Source organism: Tenrec ecaudatus, chromosome 4 (genome assembly GCF_050624435.1).
Source record: "Tenrec ecaudatus isolate mTenEca1 chromosome 4, mTenEca1.hap1, whole genome shotgun sequence".
Lineage (NCBI taxonomy): Eukaryota > Metazoa > Chordata > Mammalia > Afrosoricida > Tenrecidae > Tenrec > Tenrec ecaudatus.
In genome coordinates this window covers 191,871,264-191,899,018 of record NC_134533.1, presented here as the reverse complement: position 1 = coordinate 191,899,018, position 27,755 = coordinate 191,871,264, and the positions used below count along the sequence as shown (strand labels likewise).

Genomic DNA, 27,755 nt, shown 5'->3' with positions numbered 1-27,755 from the left:
TTCCTATGACCTTGAACAAAGTGCTCAAGAATCTGGTCAATCATCCAACATGTCTACACTTGAGTCAGTCACCATGTCCATTTCATAGAGTTTTGTGAAATACTAGATAGGAGTACTGTCTGCTTAGCAACTATTTTCATCTTCCTATATTATTGTTGCTGTTATTGATATTACTTTATAACTCTTTCACAAGATCAAGGTTATGTATGAGCCTCGTTTCTAATCTTCCTGAGTCATAAGGGCATAGAAGGAACCCTGATGTTTGGAATCCAACCAGTAGGCTCCAATAGAGCAAGATCTGGCAATCTGACTGTCCAAAACTTGGAGCCCAGAAAACCATATGTAGCAGTTCTACTCAGGGGTCTCTATGAGTCAGGATCAACTCGAGGGCACAGCAAGGCTGTAAAAACAAGGGCTTAGAAGTCACTCTGATACAAAATGTGCATTGGTACAGAATGCCTTCTTTATCCATCAGGGTAAATATTAATGAGCGTTATCTATGGGGATATATTGGGTTTGGGGGTTTGTTTTGTTTTGTTTGAAGACGTCTTTCCTCTACTAAACTAAGAGTCTGGATTGCTCCCCTGAAGTTACCCATGGTATTCTTTCTCATGGCCGCTCCCACTGGGCTCTGGGCAGCAAAATGGTTCTCCCAAAAGGCAACCCTGATTCCTGACTGACTGCACGATAAAGGAATGGAAACCAACACCTGTTTTTATGCCATTTAGCTGCTACAAAAATTGCTTTAATTTGAGCTTTTGGCTGATAACAATTTTAGGTTGCTAGCAGATTCCTGTCTGGAGTCCCTGCTGACTGACATGTTTTCCTAAGTAGTCAAAACTTCCCTGTTCTTTCTTGCTGCCATCTGCCGGCTTTCCTTGTCTCATTCTTCTTTTAAATGAGCATCGTTGTATAAATCTATCATAGCTAGAAAAATAGTTTAAACAGACTTTTTTTGTCAAAGTGTTGTTTCCAAGGACCTTCATTGTATGAGCTTTGAGGGTAAGTCTAAAAGATTTACTACTTGGGTTCCAGTTCATCCAAGAATGTGTGTGTTCCAGACAAAATGTTACAAGATGCTTCTGTGATCCACGGATGGCTGCTAAGTTCACCTCCTCAGACATGCGTCTTAGTCCTGCAGAAAAGGCCTTCGCTCCCACTACTCTATTTTCTCTGCTGACTCCGCTTTCAGCCAAAAAAACGGACAGGCTTGGAAGGGAAGAAACCCTCCAAGAGGTATAAGCTCCTCAGAGTAACCAAGCATTCAGAATCGAAAGCATTTGCTAATGGATACAAACTTGAGCGCAAGAAGGGACAGGAAAGAAGGCTGAATAATAATGAGAAAACACAGGGAAGGCGGAAGTGGCAAGAGTGCTTGTGTATCCTGGGGACTGCAATCAATGTAGATACTGTTGAATGGGAAACCAATTTACTCTGTAACATTTTAAATCATAATGAAATTTTTTTTAAAAAAGAAAAGAAAAGGCCTTATCAAAATATTGGCTTTGTAGGGGACCTGCTGGACCTGTTAGCGTCCAAACAGAGAGATCAGCTTACAAGGTTGTGGTGACTGTGCGGGGGACACAGAGGAGTCATCTTAATAGATTCTCTTGAAGGACAGGATAATCATGGGGACATATTATGAAGAATATGGTAGGAAAATTGAAAATTTTGTTGGAAGAAAAAGGTCATAAAAATTGTGCTGAGGCCTTACTTTTTTGTCATCCCCCAAAGCGCCCATTTATCCATGAAGGGTGGAAAGGGACTGGCTGAAGAGAATTTTGCTTGGAAAACTTTCCTTGTTCATGTTACATCCGTGATCTGGCCTCTTCAGACTTCATTTTTGTTCCTAAACTCAAAGAACATGTCAAAAGAACATTATTGAATTCCCTCATTGGGGCCCACACTGCTGTCTTCGTGTTCTGTAAATCAAGGAATGCAGAATCTTTGAGAAAGCTTAGAAAGACGGAGACACTTATTCCGCAGTGCCTTGACGTAGATGGAGTGTCTATCTAGAGATAATAGCTTAGCATTTTAATATTTTTATTTAACGTATGTTTTTTATTATTCCACAGCAATTCTTTTTGACTTACCCTCATGTTTTCTAAAAGTGTCTTCAAACCAATCTGACAAATCAGATGGGAGCTGTTGGGGGGGACAGTGGTTGAGTGCGTACCTGCAAACCACAGTGTCCCACAATGCCCTGCCATCTCCACATATTACATATAACACATATCACTCATATTAACTGGGACTCTAGACAGTATGAATCACCCCAGAGTTGGGTCAAACCTGGCCTTGAGCTCTGAGTTCCCACTGTGCACGCAATCTTGAGTCACTTTACTAAATAGCCCACCCAACTCAACATCAGTGTGACTGACTGGAAAGTGTGCCCTCAGTTTGTTCAAGGCTTTGGGGGGTGGGGGCAGTTTTGTGAAAGTGGGGCTCTGGGAAGTGGAACTCTCCACTGTTGTCCTCCATGTGATAGCTGGAGAGCAAACAGGAGGGGAAATGGAAAGGCAAGTACTCATGGTTGAGCCTCCAGTGCATCTGCTCTGAACATGGACCCGTGGTGTGAACAGCCTTGCTATCATGCAGAGTGCATTGGAAAGCGGAGTGTGGCAGATGGAGTCAGGTTAAACTAGAAGACCTTCTCATTTGATCTTCCTTTTGACCTATTTTTAAATTGTTCTAGTTTTAAATGATTTCTGTTTCCAATAGGTGTTTTTCTCTGTTTTATTATGACATTCTTGTTAGCTTTTATTGATTCTTTGTTTTTCTGTTTGTGTATGTTTGTCAGTATATGAAATACAGATGGGTGAATCTATAGACACAATAGCTGGACTAATGATCTCTTCTGGGTACAGCAGGAGAGGCTTGGGGGAAATAGGGAGATAACATCAAGGAGTAAAATAAAGAAAATAATGTTCTAATTTTTTATTGTGGTAGTGATTGTATAGCCTTCTTGATATGACTGAATTATTGAATTGCATGATATATGGATTATGTCCCAGTAAAACTGTTTATTTTTAAAAATAATAGAATGAAGGTCTACAGTAAGAGAATAGAAGAGGACCAAGTTAAATGAGAGAATTTAACAACCAAAATATTGAAGTAAATTAATGTTAACAGGACAAAGGATCTAAATATGTGTTCAAGGAAAACCACAATACCCAAACCATTAGGATAAAAATTCTTTTAATTTCCTCATCATCCTGAAATGTCAACATTATTTATTGCTAACAATTTTAACAGCAGCAAAAAAGCTTTATCTTTAATTTTAATTATTGAACTAAGGGAATAAATTAAGTATTTTTGTTTGACACTTTTCAAGAAAATAACTATCATAAATTAAGTTTTATTTATACAACAAAGTGTCTTTAGTCTTTCAGGATCCACTGAGGTTGATATATTTACCCCAAAGGGAAAATAAAGAAACCTCAGAATACTAAAAGAAAATTAAAGTACTTCTCTTTCGAGCAAGACTTTCTACTAGGAAGTAACAGGCAGACAGAATAAAAGAACCTTCCGTCTCATTTCCACATAAAATGAGAGAAGGCCTTTGATAAAAGAAGCAGTTAATCAAGAGGATCAACAAAATCTTAACTAGTTTTAAGATGTTGACACACTCAACCTCTGGACACCTAAGTATGTAAAGAAAACATTGATAGAAAAAGAAACAACAAGATCATAGAAACAATACTAGTTGCGAATTCAGTATATCACTTTCAATATTGGACAGACATCTAGAAAGATCAACAAGGAAGCAGAGGACCTAAACTGCATAATAAATCATATAGTCTCTCTCTCTCTCTCTCTCTCTATATATATATATATATGTATATATATATGTATATATATATATATATGTATATATATATATATATATAATCATTCCACCCAACAACAGCTTAGTATACATTCTACTCCATTCTTCAGGATAGGCCACCATTTACAACATCTTGGTAAATGTATCATGCAAGGTGTTCTCTCTGGAACACATTGGAGTAAAGTTAGACATAAGTAATGGGGAGAAAACACATAGAAAATACATAAATATGGAAATTGAACTACCAATGAGTGAAAGGAAGAAATCTTAATGTACATAGAGTCATACGGAAGTGAGAGCACCGTGGACATAAAAACTTTCAGAATACAACAGGTGGGCTAAATGGCTACATACTTGACCATGAACCAAATTGTTGGTAGTTCAAACCCAGGAGCAGCTTGATAGCGAGTTTGAGTTTGGGCAATCTGCTTTCAAATGAAACAGCCTTGAGAACCAACCCTACAGAGCAGTTCTTTTCTGTACTTATGATCTTGCTGGGAGTGGAAATTCATTCAACACTAGCAATAATAATAATAGTGATGGTTAATGAGCTGTTTCCATTGTTTAGTTTCTGCAAATAAATCTGTTGTATGTATCTCCCCACATGGATCAGCAAGCATTTCCCACCTGGGAAAGAATCTCCAGGCCCCAGGCTGTGTACAATTCCAAGTTGACCGGATTGTGTCAAATTGTTCCTAATTTTGTTTGTTTTCTATAGAGCGGGGAGTTTTCTTTTCTTTTTCAAAATATTCGAATGCTTAAATGATATGAGCCAGGTAAAATTATGGTAGGGCAGAAGAGGGACTACTTATAATCACACATATGTCCAAGGATAAAAAGCTATTAGCAAAAATAGGAATAAGAAATTTCAGGAAAAGCCCATAGTGTTGTCAGCTAGTGCTGTGGAACCGTGGTGTTTATTATTTTTAATTTAATTAATTTCATAAATATCTTTTAGTGTGAAATAGGTAGAAGTTTACATTTAAGATCATCAGTTTTGTGATCCACAGCTTGAACTAATAAATCCCTCACCTATAGCTTGCCCTTCTCCTCTCCTTTGATTTCTCTTTTCTCTCTAAGGAGTGCTTTCTCCCCCTTCACCCCAGTTAATATCTGCCAAACCTTCAGCCAATATGTAGCACCAATTTCTGTTCTTTATCACTTCCTTTCCCCTGTTCTGTCAGGCTTCATTCTTTTTCTTTAACTCCAGGAATATCACTTAACTCTTTTATAAATTGTATTTAACTGTAAGTTTACTCAGTTATTCTTATTTTAAATTTGATAATACATTCACATTGTTCAAGTCTCAAAGTTTTACTGAGAGTTAAAAATAAACTTATTCATTTACTCTTCCAGAACCTGCTCCCGTCTTTAGCAGGCAACATGCTTATTAGGTATTTTTATGTGCAGCCTTCTAAAAACAGCTTCAGCATTATAAAGTAAATATGTACGTAGATCTATAACATATAAATAGTAACACACTATACATATAAGAGTGAATCTTGCTTTTTTTCACATGATAATATATTTTGGAATTGACAATGAACACCTCATGAGAGGGCTTCAAGGACTTGGTGAGACTACTGCAGTATTTTCTTAATTTTTCTTCCATTTTTATTTTGAAATAATTGTGGGTACCTCTGCAGTTGTAACAAATAATACAGAAAGAACCTTTGTCTCAGGTTATCCCAGTAGTAACATCTTGTAATTGGTCTTTCTTGGATACACAATCAATGTTCATGGAAGCAGCACATGGCATTGGGTAAATCTGCTGCACAAGATCTCTTTAGAGTGTTGAAAAGCATGGGGGTTCCTTTAAAGGCTAGGATTCACCTGTCCCAGGCCATGGTATTGTCAATGCCTCCTGTGCATGTGAACGTTGGACACTGAATAAGGAAGACCAAAGACAAATCAGTGCATTTGAACAATGGTGCTGATGGAGAGCATTGAACCTATCATGGACTGTCAAAGAACCAACAAATCTCTCTTGGAAAAAGTACTGGCAGAATGCTCCTTCGAGGCCAGGACAGTAAGACTTTGTCTCATGTATCTTGGTGAAGTCAGGTTATCGGGAGAGACCAGTCCCCAAAGAAAGCCATCATGCTTGGTGAAGTAGAGGGGCAGTAAAAAGGAGGAAGGCCCTCAACAAGATGGATCGACACTGTGGCGGCAACTGTAGGCTCAGGCACAGGCGCAGTGGTGAGGACAGCACCAGATTGGGCAGTGTTTCATTTGTTGTGCGCAACACAGCTATGGGTAGAACCAACTTGATGATGCCCGACGACGACGACTTCTAGAGCTACAGTGTAGCAGCTAAAATGTGAACATTGATATGGGCAAGACCCAGAAGGTTTCCTTTTAACACTATTTCCCACAAATTATTTGAAGCCCACGCATACATTGGCAATGAGGGAGACATTTTTAGTCATGACTGGGCAGGAAGTTGGTATCTAGTGGAGAGTTCAAAGATACTGTTAAACATCCTGCAAGACCTAAGCCAGCCTCCCGCAATAAAGAGCTATCTGATTCCAAATGCCAGATGGTGACACATTTGAGAAAGTTTGCTTTTATGATAATGTCAGTTTTGTCCATTATGTTACTCAAATGATCTATATTCTAATTAAATATTTCTATTAATTCATCAATAATTACTTGACCCCCAGTGTCACTTGTGATAAGCCCCATAGCAGGAAACTAAAACATGGATTACATTTTCATGGAATTACATGTCTATACAGCAGCTGAAGTCCATAGCAATCTCTCAACTCTCCCAGAAATGGAAACGTAAGCCAGCCAGCCAGTCGGGACTGTCTGCCATTAAAAAAGCCCGTCCACCTTGACTGTGCCTCGGAGCTGCCTGTCTTCAGGGCCAGGTGTTCATGAATTGTAAAATAAAGCTTGTTAATTCATACACAAATTTAATTTTCGAAAAATTTGAGCAACAATTTCTGATGATAAAATAGTTTTATTTTGGTTTTGAAAGAACTGAGTGCAACTCTGTCATTTGCTCTTTGTATGTTTTTTCAAAGCAGAGTGGCAGATATCTCCATGTCCATAATAGTTTCAAGTTCTCAATACATTTCACCCTTATTATACAAAATGGCATACAGGACAGCCATGTGTGACCTCCTCTGGCTTCCCTATTGCCCAGAGCGAGGGGTCAGACACACCTCCATACTGCATCCTTCTGTATCGATTCTAGCACTGACCTTTTCTCCCACGCCACTCCACATCTATGCTGAGTTTGATAATTCATCATAGTGGCCACGCAGATCAGAACTTGATAGGCAGTACTCACTGTAGAGTAGGTTTCCTTGGGGAGTTAAATTACCGAAAGCCAAAATCATTAAACAGTATGTCCACAGTCATTAGTTCATAGAAACACCTCTCCTTGTCCCACAAGCAATCCTTCTCTCTGGTCTTCAACCTCTCAAAGTCTCCCTGTCTTTCCATAGTCTTGGAAAGTTCCATAGTCTCGTTGTTGTCTGTGCTGAAACATCTATTGTCTCTGCTCTCAGACTCCGCCACTTCCGATGGAGATCTGGAACATGCTTTTCCTATGGTCCTGGGCTTTCTGTCTCTGCTCTTTCTTCAAAGATGGCCCATCCTGCTAGCTAGAGGATGATAACTAACACTGACTAATCCCTTCATTCGTGTTACACAACACCCTGTCTAATGGTGTCCACTTGGCCTTTCCTACCATGAGAGCCCTTATTCCACATTTTAGGGATCCGATATGGGGGTTCATTGGGGGAAAGGAAATAATCAAACTTTTCGGGGATTACTAGCCACTGGCTCTGAACTGACACTAATTCCAGGAGACCCAAAATGCTTCGAAGGCTCACCAATCAGAGTGGGGGCTTATGTAGGTCAAGTTATCAATGGAGTTTTAGCTCAAGTACGCCTCACTGTGGGTCCCTGGACCCATCCTGTGGTTATTTCCCCAGTTCCAGAATGCATCATTGGAATAGATATACTTAGTAACTGGCAGAACTCCACTCCTGGCACCAAAATGTGTTGGACAGGGTTCTCTAGAGAGACAAGACCAGATTGCTAGCAATTATATATAAATAATGTATAAAGATAGATATATAATACAAGAAATGAACCGTTAAATTATATACAGATAGATAATACAAGAAATTAACAGTTAGATTATAAAGCAGTGAGACACTAGCAGTCCTTTAAGGCTTGAGAGCCGCCAGTTGACAGTCCCTTTCTGTAGAGAGAGCTGGGCTCTATATACAAAGGCAGCAAACAGCAAGGCAGGTCGCCAACTGTCATCAACTGTCGGTCCCCAGCTCCAGAGATGAACATTCCAATCGTGTGGGCTTAAAAGGACCTCAATTTACAGCGACACAGTCCACAGGCTAGGCATCCCACAGGTAGTATACCCCTTTAAATTGAGACACAAAACAAGCAAGGCGAGGCTCACTGAGCCATTTATCCCTCTGCCCTTCAGTTAATCCTACTTGTGTTTATCGGCCAGGCTGGCACAATAAACTATCGCACCCTGTTTACATAGTTTTCCCCAATTATTTGTTGAGTGTTACAGAGATATGGAAAGAAGAACCATATTATGAAGATCCCTTTACCATATTTATAGGAATACATAATGTCACATTATCCCTATTTGCTTCTTGGCTTTAAATTGTATTCCCTGTGATTAGTACTCTGCACCAGCCATCTTTTGGTGAGTATTTATATGTTGTGCTGTTGATTTTATCCAGACTCATACCAACCCTGTGTTCAAACAATATGGGGGGAAGCACACCCTGGCCCTGTGCTATCCTCACAGTGATTATATTTGAGCCCATTGCTGTGGTCATTGTGTCAGTTCCTCTTATAGGGATTTCTTTCTTTTTCATTGCCCAATACCAAGCATGATACCTTTCTTTAGAAACTGGTCCCTCCTACCAACACACCAAATATAAGTGAGATTAAATCTCATCCTGCTTGCTTCTAAGGAGCATTCTGGTTATACTTCTAAAACACTTTTTTTCATTCTCTTAGAAGTCCATAGTATATTCAATATCCTTCACCAACACCATAATTCAAAGGAATTCATTCTGCTTTGGTCTTCCTTACTCATTCTCCAGCTTTCGCATTTAGATGAGGCAATTGAAAATACCATGTTTGGGGTCAGGCATCAATGACTCTTCAAAATGACGTCTTGTTCTTCCACCCTTGGCAGAAATTACTTGGCAATAGGTTTCTTCAATGCAGTTGATCATTGATTTCCTGACTGCTGCTTCCAGACGTGTTGATTGTGGATCCAAGTAAAATGAAACATTTCACAAGTTGAATCCTGTTTTCCATTTATTATGTTGCTCATTCATCTACTTCTCAGTGTATTTATTTATGCTTTTCCACCTTCTTTGATAAGGAACCCTGGTGGCATAGTGGTTTCATGTTGGACTGTGATCCTCAAGGTTAGCAGTTTGGAACTACCTATCCTCAGCAAAAAGATGGAACTTATGGAGCAGTTCTGCCCTGCCCTGTATTGTCACTATGAGTCAGCATCAACTCTATGAGTTTAGTATTACATATATTTTTACAAACATGGTATTGTGAATTTTTTAATCCACTTTAGAATCTCAATAAGTGAATTAATAACTATTAAATATGTCCATATTGTAGTTACTTATTGTTATGAAATGAATTGTGAGTCCCTTCCGCTGAAAATTCTGTTGAACTTCCTCTGTCGTTACAAGTGTGGCCCTTTGGGGAAACAGGTATTTTCTGATGAGGTCGTGCAGGCATAGCGTGGGTCCTAAACTCAATTCCTTCTGGTAAATTAATGTCTTCGGAATAGCAGAGTTGACACCTACACCTGGGGGTAGACGGCACAGCTGCATCTGTAAGCAGTAGAATTACCGGTATTGCTGGCAGTCAACCAGTGAATTAACATGGCCAAGGTCCTGATATGTACTTTCAGCTTCCAGAACTGGGAGAAAATAAGGGTCTGTTCTTTAAAGTCACTCCCTTTGAGACAGAGCTATTGCCTGTTCTTCAGAAGTCCTTTTGAGAAGCTAAAACTCCTATGTAAATTAATTATTATGCAGATATCTGGTTTGTGTACCTGCTGTAGTTTACCACATGGTGGTTGGTGGGGCCATTGAGTTGGTTCTGAGCATGTGTACTGAATGGTAATGTTCTCAACAAAGCTGCAGATTATAATTTCCAGGCCTTTTAAAAATTAGTTTGTTTTCCTATGTGCAAAGAGTATGCAATTTACATAAACGTTTAAGTAGAACTTAAGTTGACAAACACAAACAGACCTCAGTCACACGCACCTCCAAATAGGAACATCACACCTGTTCTCAGACCACCACTGCTGACATGCTCAGTCTTTCTGACAGTGTTTTTTTCTGTGTTTTTTCAGGTAGTTGTGAACACAGCCTATGCAAATACTGGGACCTTTTATGGCCAAAATAACATTTTAATTCAGTTGTTTCCGTTTTATTAATATTTATGAACTTATTTAATGATACTGCCATCAAGTCGATGCTAAAGGACAGGGTAGAACTTCCCCTGTGAGTTTCCAAGACTGTAACTCCTTATTGGAGTAGAAAGCCCCATCTTTCATCCATGGAATGGTTGGTAGTTTCGAATTGCTGACCTTGTGGTTAGCAGTCTGATGCATAACCACTATGCCACCAGTACTTGGATAATACTTCATCATAAAGACGAACTATTCTGTTATATTACCAGGTCTGAATCATTTAAAACATAGGCTGATTTGAATTTACTGTACCTATTGAAATGAAAATTGCGATGAACATAAGAAAATATCTTTATTCATGCACTGAACCCATATATATATGTGTGTGTGTGTGTGTGTATATATATATATATATATATATATATATATATATATATATATATATATATATATATATATATATATATATATATATATATATATATATATATATATATATGCTGAGTGCCTCCTACTCTGCCAGGTAGTGATACAGCAGTGAGGTGAGTCTACTTCCTTTTCTTCATAAAGTATATATTCTAATCAAGAAGGAGAAACACCTTTAAGACAAATAAGTACAATCACAGCATGTTTGATAGTGACCAGTTGCATGAAGAAAATAAGGCAGAAAGGGGGAAAATCTGCAATGAAAATAAATGGTCTGGAAAAGCCTCCCTGAGAACACAGCATCCAAATACAAAAGGGAAGTGAAGAATGAACCTCTGTATGTCCTGAGCCTGTAAGTGGGAAAGTCCTGACATTATTTTAAGAAGGAATAAAATGTATTGGCTCAAAGAACAAATATTTTGGGCCCATGACACATTTTCTTTCTTTTTTTTACAAGATACATTCCTAGAGCATTTTGTTTGTCAATAAAATGCTGGCCGAGATGACGTTTGTTCATTATGACATTTTCAACAGCAATGCCTATTGTGTGGCTTCTAAGTTGCATGTGGTGCCCTGATATTTTTAAGACTATGGGCGTACTTCATTTAATGGAATGATTCAGATAGAGTAATATCCTCAATATTGAATTATTGTGATTTATTCTTTCTTCAACTAGAGGATTCGATACATATGGAAAATTGAGTATATTTTCTTGACAATTACAAAAATTATTTCACAATATTCCTTAATGGATTTTTGTTTATATCTGAAACATTGGTGAATTGGAAAATATGGGGGAGAATTGTTTCAACACGCATCTGAGAATAAGGCTGTCCTGTGACTTACATATTACTGTAAATAGAGTCTGTGAAAGAGCACCTAGTCATTAAAAATGAAACAATGGGGCTTGTTTTGAACAAGGTAGGGAATTAGAATGGAACAGTACTAAATTTAGGAGCCCAGAAGAAAATTGTGCATTCTGGATTTTGAAGCTTATTGCAAAAGTAATGGGCTTTTCTTTCCATTTGCTTCTTATAAACATAAACTTTTCTATGCCAATCTTTCCCTTCTCTGTCTTTTTTTCGAGTATGTCTTTTTAAAGTGCTAAAAAAAATATATCCAGAATACACATTAATTAAAAGCTAGCCTCTAAGAAGAAATGGCATGATTTCTTTTGCTTATAGTTTTCGTGAAAGAAACCTGGCGGGGCAGTGATGAGCACTTGGATACTAATCAAGTGGTTGACAGTTCAAACCTACCCAGCGCTCCCGGGCAGAATGACCTGGGGATCCTGGGTTTCTATAAAGTAGAACAGCCTTAGGGAAGTTCTACTCAGTCCTATAGGGTCATGGTTAGTCAGAACCAACTTGATGACAGCAGGTTTTATTGACAGAGTTAACATTTGCTATTGGAACAACTTCCTCTTCCCACCCCCTCCAAAGTTTGAGAGAAACGCAATGGTGAATCTATTAAGAAGTTACATTGTGTCTCTGGAGATTATAGCAAATGCTGCAGTCCCTCGGGCCTAGAGGTCATGAATTATTTATCATTTGGTACGTGTTTATTGGTCAGTCTTGAGGATCGGTGTGTCACCTACAGGGGTAGACATGCAGTTCCTGAATATAGCACAGAGACCCTTCCAGCTCTAAACGCTGCCTCTTCCCTTTTGTTGGACACTGCTGGGCCCCCTTCTATGGCTCCAGCCATATTGTACCAGGTTTCTCAGTTGTGTCATTCCAGTTCATCCTTACTTGTCCTCTGTACTTTTTATTCCCAGGGGCAGAGGAGGGGGAGTGACAAGCTATAGCCTTAAGCAGCTTTTTATCCAATCAGGTCTTTTATCTGAGAAGTGTCCTTTGTGATCTCCTCCACAGCATCTTCTTTAAACTTCTGAACTTGGTCAAACTTGTCCGGGTTGGCTTTTCCACAAAGATCATTTAGGTTCTTTTTACTCCTTAGCTCTTATATCATAATTGTCTCTGTCTCCCCTAGATGCCATAAGTAAACTGTGATCTCACAGAGGACATGGACTAGGAAATGTCTCTCTCCTGTTCTACCAACTGATGCAGTCTCTGACACACAGTACCCCCAAACCCAGCAAAGGTGTCCCGAGTAGAATAGTTCAGATAAAGTGGAACATGTACCTCATTGCATTGAGTAGCGATCATATTCCCAAAGACAGGCCCGTGTGCCTTTTTAAAATGTGCTTTCATAGGGAAATGTGTTTCATTTTAAATGTATAATCCATTATGTGCTTCCAAAGGATAGTGGTGATGATTGGACATGATAAATGTAATCAGCTCTCTTGCATGTTACAGGTGAAGAATATTGAAGTACCATGTTGTGTTATATAGCTTTACCTGCAATACAAAGGTATAGCCCCCTTTCGGGAGCCCTGGTGGCACAATTGTATGTGTCAACCTACTGACCACAAGGTTGTCATGTGAACCTGCCAGCTGCATCAGGGGAGACAGACCCGGCCCTCTGCTCCCAGAAAGATTTGCAGGCTCCCAACCCTTATCTGACAGAGGTTGTATGAACCAGGATCAACTTGATGGCAGCAGATTTGGTTTGTTATCCTTACAGCCCCCTTAAAAGTCATTAACCCTTAACAAGTCAAGTATCATTAAGCACATTTCAAACAACTTGCAAAACGGCTCCAGCTCCTTGCAAGCAATCAAGGGAGTGTCAAGGCCACCTGACCAGTGCCCTAGGCCAAGTGTGGGATGAGCTTGGTCATTTTAAGCTCTAGGTGTTCAGATATCGTCCTCTCTCAGATGAGGGCTTGAGAAGGGAAACGTATTGATTTGCGTGGGCACAGCGAGAGACAACCATTTTCACCTACGTGCACATTACTGGCCGCCAGACCACTAAAACTCCCTTTTATTTTCATTAACAAATAAGAATGATTTAGATGATGTAAAGGATACTAAAGAAGCTGAAGACAATCTTTCTGTCTTTAAGGAGATCTGGGAACATGGGAAATTTGCCAAAGTGTTGGATATGCATAACTCAAAATGAAAGAGCAGTGACAGCCATGCCCCCAGGAATCTCAGTTCATGGTTCCAATGAAGACAGTGTAGAGCCCCCTAGGGTTAGTCTGGGCAGACTAAAGAAACAAATCCATTGACACACATATGTGTTTAATAAAGAGTTTTATATAAAAGACAATTGAACATGGAGAAAACATCCCAACCCAGTCCAGTCCAAGGCCATAAGTCTGATATTAGCCCATATGTCCAATACCAATCTATAAAGTCCTCTTCAGACTCATGAAACACATGCAATGAAGTCAACTGCAGGACAATCACAAGCCACTGGGTAGAAAGTATTTGGGTCCAGTGGTGTTGTAAGCATCTCAGTGCTGGCAGGGGTCTCTCTGTAACTTTTAGGGCTTCAGAGGTCTGGTTACACCCATGTGGCTTGTCTTCTGCAATGTTTCCCAGGGAGTAGCAGAGAGAGAGATTTCCAAGGAGGAAATACCTGATTTCCCAGAATTCTCAGGAGAAGGCCATGCCCACAGAAGTCTCATTGGCTATCTCCAGATTGACAGCCTAAACTCCACCCCTACATCCTTAATCCTTAAATTGACACCAGAATAGGTGACTGCCACAGCCCTCTTAGAAGCAGGAATTGAGCATAAAATAGTAGAATCCGGGTGCTTGGTGTTTAGAGGATGCTAAGTAAATTTATGTTGATTGAAAGTAAGTACATCTGGGTATTGATGATGAGAGCAAATAGACTACTAAATTGGCCCGAGTCATGGATTAACCTGACATGACGTAAATAGACATGGGCTCCCCCATGTGAAAAATGTAAGATATTAAGTCACATTTTCGAATTGACTGGTCTATTATACATTAATCCTATTTTGAACATTACAGCATTTAAAGTATGTGTTCTTACATTAACTCATTTGAAACAATAATACCTTGAGAAAATCCTAATTATGGAGACCCACTTCTTCTATTTCTCATGTATCTCATCATTTTTAAGGTTAGCCTTATACATAAGGGACAATATAAGTAAGAGCTAAATCCAGCAATAGCATTCATCCTACTTTTATTGATAGAGAAAGGGAAGCTCAAAGAGGTTAAATCACTTTTAAAAGAAAGTAAATACAAGAGGGAGAATTCATAACTTGAATAAGACGTTTAAAGATAAATGTTTTTTATATTGAGTATGAAGAGTCGTGGTGGCATAGTGGGCACGTGTTGGGCTGCTAACAGCAAGGTCAGCAGTTCAAAATTACCAGCAGGTCTGCAGGAGAAAAATGAGGCTTTCTACTCCCCAAAAGATTTGCAGTCTCAGAAACCCACAGTGGCAATTTTATTCTACCCTACAGGGCTGCAATGATTTGGAGTTGAATGGATAGCAGTGAGTTTGGGTTGTTGTTGTTTTTATTTGTTTATTTTGTAACTATAGTAAGTCCACCAAGAGCCCTGGAAGTACAGTGCTTAACTGTTTGTAGTCTGCTTCTCTAAAGATTTCAGTCATGGAAACACTGTGGGGTCGTTCCACTCCAGGTAGGGTTGCTGTAAGTCGAATCGCTTGCAAATGCTGGGATTGGGATTTGTTGTTAACAGTCCCATAACAGAGTTCTTTCATCACTTATAGCCTACTTGTTTTTCTTTATCATCTCCCATATTTAGTACTAGGGACTACCCTTCTCTTTCAAGAACATAGGAGTAACCTCAGTGGATCACATTGATGCCTTGGCGTTAGCAAGCAATAGAAGGTTAAATGTCCAGAAGTAACTGTAGGAATGTATGTGGTGATATAATCAGACCACTGTGTGGCTAGAGGAAAACAATAGGGACAAACAGTAGTTTGCAAAAAGGCAAACTACTAGTGAGGAGTACTATCATCTTTGGAAGAAACTGGATTACTGGGAGTTCTTTGCTTGTAATAAGTAAAAACATACAGTTAAATTGGACATTCATGGCCCACAATACAAGTGCTATTCTCATGGGACTGGGATCTGTTAATACACTAAGTTAACAATGGGATTTTTTTATATGATGTTAATATGCTGTTGTAACGAGAACTACAGCAATAATTGTGTGATGGACAGGATCTAGAAATTTACTTCTTTCTAGCCTAATGTTCTCTGGAGTGTATTAAAAGCCAGCAATAAGGAAGCAGAGACTGTCTTCACAATCACTTAGAGACTGCGACTGATAATGGCTGTCATCTTTAATGGCTGGCTTCCAAGGTCATTGGGTTCTTCTTCATTCCAGCCATCAAAACACCATTAAAAAGTGATGTGGAGAGGCAAAGGAACAAAATTTTATGGGCAAAGCATGAAAATTGAAACCACCAGCTACCAGGCTTTTACTATACAAAATAGCACATGAGGTGAGGTCTGAGAGGTGACTATAGAAATGCTGGTAGTTCTCTTGTTTCTCTCCGGAGTCAAAATGATATTAATACTTTAGGAAACATACAACATGGCCACTAGATGCAAGCCAATCACATCATATGATATTTAACTGAAGGAACCGCATTTTTTTAAATGCTGGTGGGTACAGTTGGATTTAATGAGAGAGAATATGTTTGAATGGCATATTTTCTGGGTGATGTAAATTCCTTCAGATATAATTTTGATTTATTTTCTGCTCACTGGCTTTAGAACATAATATTAATATGAGGGACAATCTTCTATCTGTTCAAGCAATAAATAAGCTATTTTCCATAATCATATATTAATAGTTGAGCTGTGTCATGTTCTGCATATATTTTGTCTGGTGTACTACAAGAAAACTAGCTAGTTATTCCCAAGGAGTTAGACCTGGGGATAAGCAAAGGTAAGCAATGTGCATACTTGTTAAAATGTTATGTCAATGAAAAATAAGAGATAAATTAGCGACGATTTGATATCAGTCCCTGCTTTAAGCATCTTTATTAAGATAATTGAAATTAATCTGTACTTATCACCAAGAGTTGCATTTTTCATAACAGTTTGAAACTACGAAGTGGTTTTGTAGATGAAAGAGCCAATTATAGCTGCTAACAATAAAAATATAGAGCACATGGCCAGTAACAATGTTGGAACAATTTATGAAGTAGTAACGTTTGAATTATGTGAATGACAAGGGAGATATCCCTGGTTATCTCTTAAAATGTCTACAGTAGAGCATCATTGATGGACATTCAAATGATAAATAAGCAAATGGTATCAGCCTGGGTAATGGAATTTATCAATATGATCCCAAAGTCGGTAGCATCCTTCTGTTCATTGCCACTGAGTTGATTCCAACTCATGGCAATCCCATGTGTTGAAAAGTACAACTGCTCCGTGCCATGGCCTGGGCTGTCATCTGTGTTGTATCACGTTGCTGATCATTTCCTCCAGAGATTCACTGGGTGGTCTTGAACCACCACTTTAGGTTGGCGGGAAAGAACAAATACCACATTTGCATCCAAATACTACATTTGCATCCCTCAGTAGTTTGAGCGCTGGCACAACTTCTTCTTGAAATAAAACCTGAGACCTGTAATTCGTGGCAGATTAATTCTGGAGTAACTGCATTTTGTAGCTTCTTCTGTCTCCAGGCCAAAAGACTATCTGGTACTATCAGTTTTACTAAAACAAAACAAAAATCAAAACAAAACAGAGCGTAACAACAAAAAAATAAAAATAGATGACTATCTCACTTCAGTAAAAAGGTGAATTTGAGGACTAGACTTTCTCAGAGTATGTGAGAAAATCATATTTACCAATTGGGTGGGTTTTGTAAAGGTGTTAGCTCTTAGTCTGTACGTTAATAATGCGCCCATGAAGAATCGAGAAACAAGGAGCGTAGGTATCTTTTGAGAGCTCCGCTCAGCTATCTCAAGAGTGTCACTGAGAACATCTAGCCCTATATTTTATTCATTTAAACTAATACCAAAGCAGTGTCGTCTTTTCCCTCTAAAAGTACCATGCAGGAAATAAATGATAAACTTTGTAAGAAGCGTTCATAATATATGAAATACACACTGCAGATAAAAATAAATGGCAACTCTCTGTTTCCTAGGTCTTCAGCTATAATTGGCCATTCCTGCCCAGGTGACATAACGGTTGTGTATTGGGCTGTGAACAGCAAAGTCAGCAGTTTGAAACTATCAGCCAAGCCACGGGAGAAACAGGAGACAACCTGCTCCAGTAAAGAGTTACTGTCTCAGTCACCCACCCAGGCAGTTCTGCTCTGCCCCGTACTAGTTGGAGCAGACAGCATAGCAGTGGGTTTTTGAGTCTGATGTTGTCCGTCTTCCATTGATGGAGCCAACCAGCCTTCTGGGTTCTGTCTCCTACCAGGACTCAGTATGCGCCGAAGCATCTTGCATTAACTCTAGAATCCCTTCTGGCCCGCTCTAGTTTTGCTCTCTCTCGAACTCATCCAGCAAATATAAACACTCAGAATTTCCTTTTCTATCTGTGACTGTTTGGATTTTAATTCTCCTTGATTTTTTATTCTTCATGTGATTTTGGTGATGTAGCTATTACTATGAATTTCTGTGCATTGCATGTTTCGAAATAATGTTTTGGCTTATTATTGAGCTACTCTGCAGAATGAGATAACCCTCAAGAGGAGTTGATAAAACATAGATGCTATTTTGCTTCCAAACTTTCCATTTGACTTCAGTGATTTGGATAATAACACAACTGGGGAGGGGGGAGATTTTCCTAACTCTTCCATTATAGAAATTAGGCGAGGATGGCCTGATATTGTTGATATTTTTATGGTTATAGTGTTCACAGTGACTAAAGATAGGCTGACATACTGAAATAGCAAGTAGAAATGCAATTATAACATAGCAAAAAATGACCAATTTCTGTTGCAAGCATTTATAAAGTGAAATCATAATGCGCCTAAGTGAGAACCAATTTTTCTCTTAATCAAACATGCTCCGTTGCTTCAAATGATAAATAGTTAATCACATGTAAATACATATATATAATAGTTTATTCTTAGCTAAATTATACTTAATTATTGATTTAATTCAAATATATTAGTTATATTTTAAATCCTATTCCGGATCCTTAATAGTAACTTTAACACATCTGTTTCTGATTTTATCAACAACATGCAAATCTTTCTGGCTTTTCTGGAAAAACATATTTATATTTTACAAATAGGCCACTAGAACAAGATATGGAGACTGGAAACAAATCACGTATATGATATCCTGATATATGTTAAAGCTGTCACTGAAGCGCTTCAGGGAATATATATATTTTTAATGACACTGGATCATACATCATAACCCCAACATCTCACCATGCACAAAAGTCAATTGCAGCTATATTGTAGATCAAAATGTGAAAGTAAAAGAATTATTTGAAAATAAAAAATAAAATTAAAGAAGATACCATGGTAAAATATCTTAGTGTTATTGGGATAAGCTTAAAGTCCTTAAATTGGACACAACTTATATCCAAAAGATAATACTATGACCCATAAATCAATTAAGGTCTAGCAAAAAATATATATTCTATTAGACAAAAATCCTAACTAATATTTTCAAAGAAAGAATATCCAAATGTTCAATTAGTATGTACCCGATATCATTACTCATTAGGAAAACACATATAATTTCACCATCCCTAGACTGGCTTAAAACAACACCCAAATTATCAAAGATTGAGAGGTGATATAGAATAATCTATATATACATTATACTCTGCTTACAGGAGTGTGTATTAATGCAGTAGTAAACTCTATTAATGCAATAGTAAACTCTATGCCAGAATGCAGTAATGTAGAATGTAATCGCCGAATAAATCAAAAAACATTGCTACTAGGGTTCCCATTCCAGTTTATTCTAGACAAAATATGAATGAAAATGTCTCTCTGATCAATAGGTTGCTGCAGCCAAGTTGTCTCAGAATTACACGTGTCTTCCTAGAGGTGCTTTCTAAAAGGAAGGTCAATCAAAACAGTCCCTTCCAAGAGAAGCTGCTAGGTGACAAAGCAGAGCAGTCAGCTCAGAAGGTCACAGTGACCATTTTTGGTGATTCCAAAGAGGTAATCATGATAGATTCATTAATGGCCCATGATCTGATCACAGAGGCTGATTATGAAGAATTTCACAGAGGACTGAAACTACACAGTTGAGAAAAAGACTAGGAAATTTGCACTGAGGATTTTTTCCTTCCATCAAGACAACCAACCTACTCATTCTTTGAGCGCAGCAAAAGTTGTCCTATGACAATCCCATTGGCTAGTCATCTCCCATCCACGACACCCATGGCTTTGCCCTTTCTATCTACGTTTTGTTCAAGGTATTCAAAGAACATTTTCCCCTCAAAACCAGTTTGTTAGGAATGAATCCAGACATCATATCATTCAATCAGATCAAGGAGATCAAAGAACATTTTAAATTTAAGAACATTTTAATTTGAGAATCTCTAGGGTACCGAGCCTGTCATTTTGGCTTGGTATAAATCCAGGAGGGCAGAATTCTTTGGGAAAGAGTTAAGAGAGATAAGTAATTAATATGACCCTCAGAAATATGTAACACTGTACAGACAATATACTGAGAAATAATAATGTTACATTGTCATTGTTAATTTCATAAAGGTTTCTATGATTTTATGGCAATAATTTTTTACTTGCTCTCATGCATATGTACCTTATGACCCAGCAAATCTACACAGAGAACCAACCTGTATATTTGTATCTATAGACATGACATATGTGTTCGCATGTACTAAAAATATCCCAAACTGGAAATCGCCCAAATCTCCATCAACAGAAAAACTAAGAAATGCATTTCTGTACAGTCATACAATGAAATACAGTAACAAAAAATAGCACATGAATGAATCTCACATGTGAAATGTTGAGTGAAATAAGTCAGATACAAGAGTATATACTGTATGGTGTTATTTATAGAAAGTTTCATGTGAATTTAGTTAAACTAATCTGTGATCATCAGGACCATGAAGGATGTTTCTGGTGTTCTGGTCCTTATCTTTTGGGTGTAAAAAAGATGATTGCTAAATATTATATTTTATAAATCTAATATGAGCTAAATTTTGAAAAACAATTCATGTGTGTCACTAGAAGAATCCCCTTTCTGGACTGGAGGTACAACCAAAAATTATTTCTATAAAGGTGCCATCCTGCAGAATGAGAGACTCTGTAAGCACACATGCTAACTCTGTTACTACATTCTATTTGAAAGACCTCTCTCTCTGTCTCTGTCTCTCTCTCTCGCTGTCATAAACTCAAATCCACCTCTTGGAAACCCCATAAGACAGAATAGAGTTGTTCCTGTTGGTTGCTGGGGTTGTAAATCTTACAGGGAAGGGTCCATAACCCAGCGGTTCTGGAGTCAGAGTCCATGCTCTTAATCCCCCTGAGGAGTCCCTGTGCGTCCAGGGAGGACGGGCTGTGGTAACATTCAGCCTCAAAATTCCAGCAGCATGTGCACAAATGCTATCTCTTACTCCTGGGATATGTCCATGGTGGGTCAGCTGTGGACCCTTTTTAAAGTATTTCCTCAGGCACCCAGGTGGTAGACGCTTCATCTTGCCCCCTGCTTGGATGATCATCAAGACATGTGAGAGCCGTTCACTGCTCTACAGTCTTCTGCCCAGGATGTTGCAGGTTACTCCTGTTCTTGCACTGATAGCCTAAGCAGACTAGAGGGGCGTGATGAAAGATGTGTGAGATTATAATCATAACAAGATGCAGAGATCCCGAAGTAAAGAGCATACAAATCACTCCAGATCCTAAGAATATGATTTGCTTCAATCTATGAAAGCCCCAAGTAAAGTGTAACGTCCATAAAACTATAAAAGGTTTTATGTTTTAAGAAAACATGTTTCTTTCTAATGTACATGCCATATATTCTCAAGTATAAGCTGGCCCAAATATCAGCCGAGGCACCTAAAACATTTAAAAAAATTTTTTCACAGGATTTATTTATCAAATTCCTTTATCATCTAACTCTAAGTTTTGTAACCTATATAATCAATATTCATTCAGATTAAATTAATAGATTTTTAATTATTTTTAAATTGCATGAATGAATGTTATAGAAAAGACAGTCCTTATGTTCCTATTGGACTTAAACATATGAAGAAATTATATCATCTGATAACTAAATTCAAAATAACTGTGTCAAACCATATTGCAATTAAATAAGCATATACTTTTTACACCGTGGTTTTTCAGTAGATTTATGTTAATCATCCCATTAATTTTATTAAACATGATTCAATATTTCCTTAGTTCAATATATAATTTGGAATCATATCTCATGGTGAAAATGAATTATTTATAGAGAAGTCAAAATAAATAGTCTTTGCAACATTGCTACTGTGCATATTTGAGGAAAATATGTGGAAATCTTTTGAGAAGATGCACGTATGCATTCAAATGTACAACGTTAGTATAATGCAGATGTCAAAGCAAGGCTCGAGGTACACTGCCGAGCGTTCGTTTTGGAAAAGAAGTTGGCTATTGCCACAGTGATCCACTGGGATGTGCGCTCTCTTTTGGTTGCAGATAGGATGCTTTCTTAGGCAACTGAGCATGGAATGAGCAAGTAAAGGAAGACAGGAGAGTCCACAGTTGCTGGACAAAAGCACGAATCTTTTGGAAGCTTTGTTCATCCTTTAGTTCAAGAAAGGCAACGAACAAAATAGGTTTCCAGAAGCAATAGTTTTATGTTGCCGTTAGGTGTCAATGAGTCGGTTCCAATCCATGGTGGCCGGCCCTGTCCGCACCAGAACAAACTACTGCTCAGTCCTGCACCGTCCTCACAGTTATTCCTGTGCTGGATCCCATTGTTACAGCCTCTGTGTCAATCCATCTCATCAAGGGACTTCCACTCTTTTGCTGCCCCTCTACTTTTCCAAGCATCATATCTTTCTTCCCGGATTTCCCTCTCCTGACAACCCATCCAAATTATGTAAGATGAAATCTTGCCATCCTGGCCTCTAAAGGGCATTCTGGCCATACTTCTTCCAAGACAGATCAGTTTTTCCTTTTACCAGTCCCAGGTATTTTCAATATTCTTTGCCAGCACCATAATTCAAAGGCACAAATTCTTTCACCATCTTTACTAAGTGTCTCACTTTCACATGCATATGAAGCTATTGAAAAGACCATGGCTTGGGACAGGTGTACCTGGTCCCTAAATGATATCCTTTCAGTGTACTAAGAATATGACCAGAAACCCTGCTGGCATAGTGGGTTACGAGGTGGACTGCTAACCACAAGTCAGCAGTTCAAATTTACCAGCTGCTCCACAGGAGAAAGATGAGGCTTTTCACTCCCATGAAACGTTATAGTCTCGGAAACCCACAGGGTTAATTCCACCCTCTCGTATCGGATTACTATGATTCAGAATGGAGTGGATAGCAGTGAGTGAGCAGGATATCATAGACAATGGAAAAGGAAGAATTGATAGATTCAAAATGTGATCATGACAAAAGAATATGCTCCCTAGAAGCAAGAATGCAAGGCTGTGACTTATTTAAGTTAGATACATTGTCATCAGGAAAGACCAACCTATAGACAAGAACATCACGTTTGATATCGGAAGCAAGAATGAGGGGAACTGTCAGTGAGATGGCTTCACACAGTAGCCACAATAGTCAACTCAAACATGCCAATGATCATGACGATGACACAGGACCCAGCAGCATTTTGTCATACATGTGCTTGTTAGGTGCTGTAAAATTACTTCCAGTGCATAGTGAATCTATGTGCAATAGAACAAAACATTACCTGGTCCTGCAACCCTCACAAGTGTTCTTATGTCTGAGCCCCTTGTTGTGGCCATTGTGGCCATCCAGATTCTCAAAGACCTTCCTCTTGTTCACTGCCCCTCTCATTATCAAGCCTGATGTCCTTGTCAAGGGACTAGTCTCTTTTGGCAACATGTCCAAAGTATGTATGTGAGACCCAATCTCACCATCCTTGCCTCTAAGGAGCATTCTGATGGTGCTTCTTCCAAGACAATTTCGTTTGTTCTTTCGGCAGGCCATAGTACTTTCAAATACGTCACCAGCACCATCTTTCAAAAGCATCCATTTTTCTTCAGTCTTCTTTATTCATTGTCCAACTTTCACCTGCGTTTGAGGTAATTGAAAATGTGGCTTGGGAGAGGTCCACTTAAGTCCTCAGAGCCTCATCCTTGCTTTTCAATACTTTAAAGAGGCCTTGTGTAGCCCAATACCTGTGCCCTTTAATCTCTTAGCTGATTCCTCCATGAGCATTCATTGTGGATGCACGCACGACATGGAAACTTCCATCTTTCTCTGCTTATCCTCATGCTACCTAATCGCCCAGTGGTGAGGAGCGCGGTCTTCTCTGAATTGAGTTGCACTCCAGACAGAAGGCTGAAATCTCTGATCTTCTTCAGCAAGTGCTCCAAGGCCTCCTTATTTTCAGCAAACAAGGTTGTGTCATCTGCACATCAAAGGTGGTTAATAAGCCTTTCTCCAATTCTGATGTCACATTCTTCCTCAGATAACCCGATTGCTCGGATTATGTTCCTGGCATACAGATTGAATCATATGGTGAAATGATAAGCCCTTATGCTCACCTTTCTTGATTGTAAACCAGGCAGTATTCCCTTGTTTGCACAACTGCCTCTAGATCCATGTACAGGTTCCACATGAGCACAATGAGATCTTCTGGAATTTCCAGTCTGCTCACAGCTATTTATAGTCTGTTAGGATCCATAGAGTTGAGTGATTTCCATAGTCAACAATGCAGAAGTAAATATCTGTCTGTGATTATCTGATTTTAGCCAAAATCCATCTGACAATGAATCCCTTATTCCACATCTTCTTCTGAATGCAGCCTGAATTTCAGGAAGTTCCCTACCAATGTACTGCTGCAACCATTGGTGGATGATCTTTAGCAAAATTTTACTTGTATGTCAATGTGTTCAATTTTCCATAAGGACTACATATACACAAATACAGTTTGAATTGCCTCGATGTGTCTATAAATGTATAAACAGACCCTCTGAGGCCAACTCATAGTGACCCTATCGAACAGGGTAGAACTGACCCTTTGAGTTTTCCAGCCAGTAACTGCTAGATTAGAAAACCTCCGCTTTCTCCCACAGAGCTGACTGGTGGTTTTGAACTGATCATCTTGCAGCCCCCAACCCAATACTTAACCACTAAGCAATCAGGACTGCTACCTTTTAGGTGAGGATCCCTGATAGTGTAATGGATTCTGAGTTGGACTACTAACCACAAATTCAGTAGTTCAAAACCAACAACCACTCCACAGGAGAAAGAAAGGGCTTTCTAGCCCCATAAATATTTACTGTGTTGGGAAACAGGGCAATTCTACCCACTGGGGTCATTATGAGTCGGAACTGACGTGATGGCAATGGAGTTTGCTTTTATCATTAAGGAGCATATTGATTGTCTGGAGGAAATCTCAGTCTTTCTAAAATATCAGAATAAGTCACTGATTTAATTTGCAAAGATACAAAAGTGCTTTAGAAGTCAGACTGCCTCAGAGGCCCCCTTTGTTTGTTAAACGTCTCTGTGATCCTTGATTCTTTGGTCATTCGTTTGTCAAATCTCTCTCTCTCTCTCTCTCTCTCTCTCTCTCTCTCTCTCTCTCTCTCTCTCTCCCTCCCTCCCTCCCTCCCCCCTGCTCTTCCTCTTACCTCCACTCCCTCCTTTATTCCTCCTCCTCTTTCTTCATCTTAATTTTAGTTTCTTTTATGTTCCCCGCACCCTTTTAAAAAAATCCGCACGAGCTATCTCTAGCCTTACTTTTAAGGGAATATTTACAAACATCAAGTTATTTTAGTTCTTGGACAGCCTTTTTAACAATAAAGCTAAATAATTTCTCTTATGTCCTTCTGAACAAAATCTCAGTTCTCATATTTCCCAGAATCCAGGAAAATTCACCTCTACATTTAAATCTACAGTAGTTTATAAACATGGGTCATGGTGAAACTGACTCTGCTGTAAGAACTACAATCAGATTGCATCTCTGCACTGACCTGTTGCTATCCCCGGAACAATACACGTGGAAGCGGTGTTCCTGTTGCTGTGAGGTGCCATGGCAACCCGCTACCCAACGGAACGGACCCGCGCCCCAGCCCTGGGCGATGCTCACAACTGTTCCTATGCTGGAGCCCATTGCTGCAGCCACTGTGTCCATCTACTCCTTGAGTCCATCCATCTCCTTGAGGGTTTTCCTCTTTGCTGCCGCTCCTCCACCTTAGCCAGCATGATGTCCTTCTCCGGGGATTCCTTTCCCCCACAACCGTCGCAAAGTACGTAAGATGATGTGTAGCAGAACTTTAAACAAATGGGATCACGATAAGACTGAGTATCAAAAACGATTTTCTGTTTCTCGGCTGCTGCTGAGCTACATAACTTTAAACCAGGGGTTCTCCACCTTGCTCAGGCCGCGACCCTTTAATACAGCTCCTCACATTGTGGGGAGCCCCCAACCATAAAATTATCTTCGTTGCTGCTTTATCACTGTTATTTTGCTACTGTTATGATCGACACCCCCCCCAAAGGGGTCGCAACCCACAAATTGAGAACGGCTGCTTTATGCAACTAGCTTAGCCCCTCTCAGTCATTGGCAGTGGAACCACAAAAGCTGGAGTGTGAAAAATCCTTTGTCAGCCACAGTGTAGCAGCAATGTCTGCACATGTGTTACCAAAGTCGGTTTTGTGAATCCTTTCTTGGACTCCAACCTCCATAATTAGACAAACCTGCGTTCTTTCCATAATTATACCTTAATCATGCCATCTTTGAAATGTGACATGCATTTAGGTCTTTCTCTAAGAGTATTAAAAAATTTAAGTAAATTTGTACCCATACAAGAAAAAAATGAGATTTTATTATTTTCCTATTATCACTATTTGCATATGACAAAATATTGCATATTTTCTTTTCATTCAATTAACTCTTTTTTCTATCTTATTTTTTAAATCATTTTATTGGGGCTTATACAACTCTTATCACAATCCATACATATATCAATTGTGTAAAGCACACTTACACATTCGATGCCCTCATCATTCTCAAAATTCACCTTCCCCTTGGGTTCCTGGAATCAGCTCCTCATTTTCCTTTTTTTCCTCCCCCTCCTTCCCCCCTCCCTCTGGACCCTTAATAATTTATAAATGATTATTTTATCTTATCTTACATTGCCCAGCATCGCCCTTCACCCACTTTCCTGTTGCCCATCCCCCAGAGAGGAGGTTATATGTAAATCCCCGAGATCAGTTTCCCCTTTCTACCTCCCCTTCCCTCCCAGTATCACCACTCTCACCATTGGTCCTGAGGGGTTCACCTGTCCTGGATTCCTGTGTTTCATTCAATTAACTCATTGGAATAACCTGAAGAAGATTTTCTGAACATCATTCTACAATTACTCATTTAAGAACAGAACTATTTTGTACAGAAGTGTACCTCCATTTCACTCTTTAGTTACCTGCATAAAACCCACTGAAACCTGTTACCATTTCCCACCTTTCTGTTGTTAGGTGCCATTGAATTAGGTTTAACTCAGCAATCGAATGAAGTACAACAGAATCCGGTGCTGCCTGGTTCTGCACCGTCTTTACAGCCGTTCCTGTGTTTGAGGCCTCTGTTGCAGCCGCTGTGCTAATCCATCTCCTTGAGGCACTTCTTCTTTTTTTTTTTTTTTGCCGAGTCTCTATTTGTGCAAGCATGATGTCATTCCCCAAGGAGTGAGTGATTTTTCAACTAAGTTCATGCTATTTGGTTCTCATGAATATCCTCCATATTAAATATGCCTGAGTATTTTTATAGTTGAAAAATTAGGAATATCAATAGTATCAGTTTTCAAAGTTACATCACTCCATAGCAGACCGAAACCATTTTTTTTTTTTTTTTGGATCAACCAGAGCTTGCTTTCAGACCTCTGATATAACTTCTTTCGGGTAAGTTCCCAAAACCGGAAGCACTGAGTTGGCATTTAGAAGACTTTAGGAAACCAGGATTTGAGCCATGTTTCACCAGGCAACTCATTTGTCCCCCTTTGTACCTCGGTTGCCTCATCTTTAAAGGTGACAATCTTTGAAGGTTCTTGTTA

The 27,755-nt window shown here is 39.1% G+C and overlaps 1 protein-coding gene across 1 annotated transcript in view; it reads left to right on the top strand.

Moving 5' to 3' along the window:
- Positions 1–27,755, top strand: part of KCNH8 (potassium voltage-gated channel subfamily H member 8) — a 422,222-nt gene that overhangs the window by 232,151 nt on the left and 162,316 nt on the right. The window lies entirely within an intron of this gene.